Source organism: Argentina silus, assembly GCF_951799395.1.
Source record: "Argentina silus genome assembly, chromosome: 11".
NCBI lineage: Eukaryota > Metazoa > Chordata > Actinopteri > Argentiniformes > Argentinidae > Argentina > Argentina silus.
Genome location: NC_139665.1, coordinates 20,021,605 through 20,029,104, shown reverse-complemented (window position 1 = coordinate 20,029,104; position 7,500 = coordinate 20,021,605).

The following is a 7,500-nucleotide window of genomic DNA, read 5'->3' as shown; positions in this document are numbered from 1 at the left end:
TTTCATTACATGTGTATGAGGTGTTAAAATGTATGAAAACAATTACCCTGATAATCTATGTATGTCTTGAGTAAATTTTGTTTATTTGTTCATAGTTTGGGTAAAAGTCCCGGTTCTATTATTGTGTAGCCGCAATAACACAAGCAACACAAGAATAAATTGTTTGAATATAATTTAATGCTGTCTGCGGCTATGGACTGATTTATTAGCTAGCCACCATGCATGAGGACCAGCTGATTCAGTGGCTAATGGACTGCTCTGCTAGCGAGCCACTTAGCTACAGTAGCATTCCTTTGAACGGGACATCAGACAGATCATCAAAGACCAATATATCAAACTATTTAGTAGCACTGTTAAAAGCTAGCAAACGTTTGGTGTCGCACACAGTTTAGCTAGCGTAGCAAACTATGATTGCAGTAGATGTAGCGTGTCTGGCTGTAAGTGTAAATCATGTTTGCCTGCGCTGAAGCTTTTTTCTTCGGAAAGAGAAGGAGAGAAATCTGTGCCGACGGGTCAAGTTGTAAACAAAGCAGCCTAATATATCATTCAGAAATATAATATATGTGATTAACCAGTTATGAACAACAGTATGATTCTGCTACATACCCAGTTGAGGAGACTATCTGTCAAAAAGATACAGAACCTTTGATGGCAATTATATATCCATAGCTCATCAACCTTTTTTTTCCAGTATGTCTCCCCATTAGGAAGGGCTGACACTTGACGAGTCAAATTTTACACAGGAACGTCTCTCGTTATTTTACTTCAGGCTTTCTTTCTATATTTATTTTTATCTCCTTGGCTCTCTTTGGATTCCTTTATCTCTTTCCATCTCTCTTTTTTTTTTAGTTCTCCTCAGGTTTGCGCCCCTGGCTCTGGGGACAGATGTCCTCGTGTCCCTGCGTGACTGGCTCTGCTGCCGACTGGAATGGGGTTGGAGAGAGGGATGGAGAGGAAGTGGAGGGTGTAAAAACTGCCCTTCGGGGGAGTTCACCTGTTCATTCAAGGGTAGTGTGGGTGCTAGAGGAGGGCAAGATGAAGTGGGGGGGGGGGGGAGATAAGGGAGAGGGTGAAATGAAATGAAGCAAGGAGAGGTGTTTGTGGTGAGCAGGTTTCACCCACAGCTGCTGTCATGGCCCTGGTGGCTATACTCCTGGCACATTCCACAGACCACAGAGCCCATAGAAAGAGAGAGAGAGAGAGAGAGAGAGAGAGAGAGAGAGAGAGAGAGAGAGACAGAGACAGAGACAGAGACAGAAACAGAGACAGAGACAGAGACAGAGACAGAGACAGAGACAGAGACAGAGACAGAGAAAGAGAAAGAGAGAAAAATATATAATGTGTTTGTGTGAGTTGAGTAGTGTGACTGAGAGTTTGCATGATTTTTGATGTCTCTTTGATGTCTATATACAGTGACTGACTTTAGTTAAGTACATGGGGCCCATAGGCTCCAGCATCCCATGAAAAAGGAGGCAGCTGGAATATTGTGGCTGGCCTTAACCTTTTTCACTTTTTTGCATGTGCACCCTATCACTGGAATTGAACTTCACTCTGCGAGACATTTTTGCCCACTTAGCTTTATCTACAACCTTTAAGCTTAGTGCGGGGACTGACCCCATATGGACTTAAGGTAGACCCCTTGCAGTCTACTGCAGTGGATTTATGTGGCCAGGTTAGAGAGCTTACAAGAAGGGCTTGGGAATTTGCGTAGTGTTTTGGTAAGCTCTCACCCCCTTCCCAGGGGACCATTGATCACCATGCCAACCCCACTAGAGACTCTGACCTAGTTCCCATGATATCCTGTCATCATGTTTACCATGTTGACGTCAGGATAGAGAGTTGAACAGAACGAGAAATATGACAACTCAGTGAGGAGATTGGATAGTCAATGTAGGGCATGTGAGTAACTTCCCACTTTTCCTTGAAATTTAGATTGGTTTGCTCATAGTGTGTGCATGCATACATGTGTATAATGTGTCATGTGTCACAGTACATTGGAAAATGGTGCCGCCGGGTCACAGGAAATATATTTCACCAGTGTCAGAGGAATGGCCATGGTGACCGTCAGGATAAACCAGCGCACTGGGAGATGGATGCCCTCTTCAGTGTGATGCTGACCCATAGTGATTGGACAACAGACAGTAGAGAGAAACAGATGTCAAATCACAATACATCAGCCATCTATCATAGATATGATACTCTCCTCATTGACCTCAGTGTAAAGTAACCTATTTGTGTCTGTGTCTACCTAAAATGTTTGCTGTTTGCTTTTTTGTGATGCAAACTCATTAAAAGACACTACTTGTCCTGTAACCACAAAATGTAACTGTGTTACTGTTTACTAGTTAGCCTAGCATTTTGTGGAGACTCCTTTGTTGTCCCCCAATAGAGGCGTGGCCCTTTCGAGACATGTCATCTCCATGGATATCTATGGCTGCTATAGTACAGTATTGCGGTCCAATAGAAGACTGCTCATGTGTTCTTGGTGTTCCGCTGGCTTTCATTTGGTGTTTCTAAACCCCATTCACACCTTTCCCTTCTTTCAACTGTGCTCAGCTTGCCGTGGCCTCTGGGAAAAGCCAGATCCCTGAAGATCCACCTCAGTGAGCACTTGATCCCGGCTCAGAGACAACTAGCACTGCATGGTTCTGTAGGAGTTGACAGGAGCTCTAGCTGTGTGTGTGTGTGTGTGTGTGTGTGTGTGTGTGTGTGTGTGTGTGTGTGTGTTGGTGCGTGCGTGCGTGCGTGCTTGCGTGCGTGCGTGCGTGCGTGCGTGCGTGCGTGTGTGTGTGTGTATGCCCCGCGGTTTGTGTGTGTCTTGTGTTTATTGACCCACTTTCTCACTGTGAGAGAGGTACAGCTGAAGAACTTCCCTCTCTGACACTCCCACTCTCCCAGGCCCGGCATTCTAAGAAGGCATTGCTGTGAATGGCGATGCTGCAGCAGTGTCATGTAAAGGCATAGGTTCCTGCATGTGTCTAATTAATGTGTTCAGCATGGTCATCAAATAATCAACAATGATTTATCATTATGATTATGAAAATAAGAGGCTTGGCATTAAAGACAGTCCAACGTAATGGACAAGATATCAACATTTCTGCATATCCTTTTTTCAACAAGTGAGACAAAGATTGTATGTTATGATTATAACCTATAATTTACAGTATTCTAATAAGGGTATAGATTTTTTTTTGGGGGGGGGGGAAATAAACATAATGTTCAACTTGGAAAGGAAAGGAGCAGGCCTGAGAGGCATGTATTCACTACCTAGAGGACCGCTCTACGGGTGCCATGAGCTGCCTTTAACTGTGTTGCTGTGTGTGTTCCTGGGTTATTCAGTAACCCTATCAGTTTCCTTCTGACTCTTGGATCACACTTCCTTTGGCCTTGTCTCACTGCTCCTACCCAGCATTGTTTTTCAATTGTGAATTGAATGCTCAGTTTGTGCGTGTATACCTGTGTGTCTGTGTGTGTGTGTGCGTGTGTGTGTGCGTGCGTGTGTGTGTGCACCTCCTCTGGCTCAGTGGAGTGCCCCCAAGGTTTAAGCTGAGGACTCCTAGCCAAGACAGAGGGGCTTTTGGGACCTGCAGCCTTATGCATTTTTCATTCCCTCCTTTACTCTCTCTCTCCTCTCCTCCACTGACACGTATTGTCTCCTGCTCAGTCAGTGGGAGCACACCTGGCACCAGTACAAACAGAGCATGAACAGCGAGAGAAAATAGAGACACACACACACACACACACAAACACACACACACACACACACACACACACACACACACACACACACACACACACACACACACAGGTATACGCACACAAAACCAGCATTAACAGCGAGATAAAACTAGAGGTTATGAATGTTACCCAAGTTCTCCCTCATCACCTCTAGTTCTCTGTCAGTCGACCCCTCACTATGGGACCCTGCAAAAGGTCCCAATCGCCTGGTCCGAACTGGAAACCTTTTAAACAAGAATGTACCCCGTCTACTGTTCATTTACAGTCTCCAAACCAGTACGAAGCACAGTGTCCTTCACCCCATCATTCACCCTCTCACAAGTATTGCATGAGCTCCGGCTCGATGGAGGGAATAGCCAAGGGGGTGCTTCTCCAAAAGAGAGCTGCGGTGCCTACAAATCTGTCGATGTTCTTCAAGAAAGTCGAGCTGCACCGCAGGATTCAATCAGAGACAACCTACCGTAACATAGGATTCTTAGTAGAACAGTTAAGTGAAATGAACAGTTAAGAGTGGAAATGAAATGGGCGCGTTCAACGTCACCATTCTGTACCGGCCGTGATTGAATGGAGGTCTTCAGGTCTTCAAGGTACACAAGAAAGCGTGTCCTATAGTGAGAGTTTGAACCAAGTCATCTGAAAGAGAACAGCTTCCAGACAAGGCTGCTTGGTTCTCCACTTTGCAGGTTTTTTCCTCATCCCAAGAGGGCAGTGGAGTGGAGGAGAGGATCTCGCCTGAAGGTGCGTGAGTAAGCAAACAAACTCTGAAACAGACGAAAAACATACCAAGGCACACAGCCAGACACACACACACACACACACACACACACACACACTCACAGACTCACAGACACACACACACACACACACACACTGACTCACAGACACACACACACACACACACACACACACACACACACACACACACATACACACACACACACACACACACACACACACATACACACACACACACACACACACACACACACACATACACACACACACACACACACACACACACACACACACACTGACTCACAGACACACAGACACACACATACTGTAAACACATTCACAGACATACAAATGAAACACCTCACACTCATTTGAATGAAATCCCTCTAGTGTGTATGTATTTTTCCTTAAATGATGTGAGAAAACAAACATCATTAACTTTCTGAAGTCAGAGGAAACTGAGCATGCTCACACACCACAGTCTGTATGCTTACTTACTGGCTGGGGCCCAACACGGTGGCACTGCAGGTTACTAATGACAGCCAGGGGTATCTGACTGTTAATGAATTGTGTTCAGGACAGTCATCTAGCTCACCTACAGTACAGTATAGTACAGTACTCATACATCTCTCAAGTCTCTCTCTCTCTCTCTCTCTCTCTCTCTCTCTCTCTCTAATGCCTCTGGACACATCTTTAGTGATGTTCCTGGAATCATCGAATCATGCGAATTATTTTTCAAATCCTCCTGTCCTCTCCCATTTTCATCTCCGTTCTTAGTCACTGTGGAATTCAGTAACCTATAGAAAGACGAGCGGAGGGGTGCCTTTCTCTACATGAGAGCCCTATTACGCTCTCTTTCTCTTTCTCTTTCTCTCTCTCTCTCCCTCTCTCACACACAGCGTGATAGAGTGATGCACACTGGAGAATGGATGAGTTCATTCAGCATTCCAGTTCTCTGACATGTCCTTTTCATGGCCCAGAAAATAAAGCTGTCGAATGACGGTACCAAAGACAACCCTGAGATTAACCTTCCTAAGAAACTCAATGGGGATCAATATACAGTTGAACCTAGGGGCATGCAATTTGGATCTCCACTTCTACTCTTTTGTGAATAGTATTATCTTATTCCTTGCATCTGCCTTTTGTCTTTGTCATTTGACCTGGCCAGATGTGGCCTTGAATACATAGGATGTTATGTGAACCACGTCCTCAGGCATCCATGACCAGTGACAGGGCCAACACTGTGGAGGGTTATGGAGCTGACTGGAGGGTTTTCTTTGAGTGGATATTGAGAGAAGACAAAATGGTTGCCTTTCTGTCCTATCTCTTTGAACAGTGAGAAGATTCCCTTGATCAATTATTGATCAAAGCCATTATAAAGCCCTGTGCAAAACTGTGTGTGTGTGTGTGTGTGTGTGTGTGTGTGTGTGTGTGTGTGTGTGTGTGTGTGTTTATGCGTGTGTGTGCGTCTGTGCGTGCATGCATGCGTGCGTGAGAGAGAGAGAAGGAGAAGAAATCAAATCAGAGCAAATACAAAGAGGTAAAGCAAGAGAAAAGCAGAACAAATATGGTAAGACTTCCCTTTTTTCCAAATAAATTGTAGCTTTTGAAAACAAATGGTTTAAGTTTTTAAGGAATATACTCACTGAAGCGAGTATATTCATATACTCGCTTCAGGAAAAAATACAACCTCCCTAATTCTCCCTCATCACTCCCCCCAGTGCAACAAGCATCATCCTGAAATTAAAATCTGCAAATGTCAAACCTGCAATTAGTACTTGTCTATTCCCTCTGAATTCACAATGGTTCATAGAGGGAAGGAGGTTTATATGCTGAATATAAGGGACCATTCGATAATTACTCGGGTGAGTGGGTGTGTGGGGGGTGGTGTGGGGCGTGGGGAGTGGAGGGTTTGAAACGCGAGGTTCTGACCAGGAATTCGTCAGACCTTTATTGCCATTCCAGTTCAGTCTTCATTTTCTAACATATTGCAGAGGCGAATGTTGCCATTTCGGTATGGAGACACTCTCTGACTGATTCTGCACCTGTCTGTTCATACAGCTGAAAAGTGTGTCAGAATCCCATTCAAGCTGAGTACTAATTACCAATCCTAGCCAATTAGAGTAGTAATTGGCATCTTGGCATTTGGCCTTCCTTTTCAATGTCCGGTGAGTAGAGAAACCTGCTATGGTTTTCCTTGCCAGGTACTGAGGCTGGACTGGACTGGCAGGTGCCCGCAGTCATTGAGGGAGTGACAGCTTCATGAAACTATCTTTCAACGGGGCGAGTATTAAGAAGCACAGCATTATTGGTCCTTTCTTAATGCACTCAGAATGAAGAGCAACAGTCATCATTGATCAAATAAACTGGCATTCATTGATGTTTCTCTCAGATCTGGTTCCAGTGACAAATGAAGCAAATCAGGTGTCGTGAGCAGTGATCTGGCCCACTTTACACACCACTTTTAGACTTATACTGGGACCTTGTTTTCCCTCCTCAACCCATATTCCCCTCGGCCCCCCCTCACAATGCCTTGCTTTTTCAATGTTCCTTTTCCAACCTGTAAGATCTGTGCTGACACAGAGAATTGCTTTGGGCTCCTCTTCTGTATTTCCCACCACACTTTAGGACCAGGAGTGATACACACCACCCCAAAGACACCACACACACACACACACACACACACACACACACACATACATACATACATACACACACACACACGCACACACGTTTCACACATACTGTACACACATGATGCTTCCTATAATTGGGAGCCCAGTCTGCATGCCTTAAGAGGTCAAGAAGACAACTTTACTTGTCCTTAACAGCTCTCTGAGATAGCCAAAAAACAGGGAATTGAAATGGGGAGAGAACCGGGTGAATAATTAAAGCCATTAACTCTAGTCTGCATCTCTTCCTGTCCTCATGAATAATACACAACCAGCCGTAGGTCAAGACTGAGACTGAGCTTAGGCTTTCGTGGATATTTGGCGGTGAACGTCAAGAGGCCTGATGCATGAAACA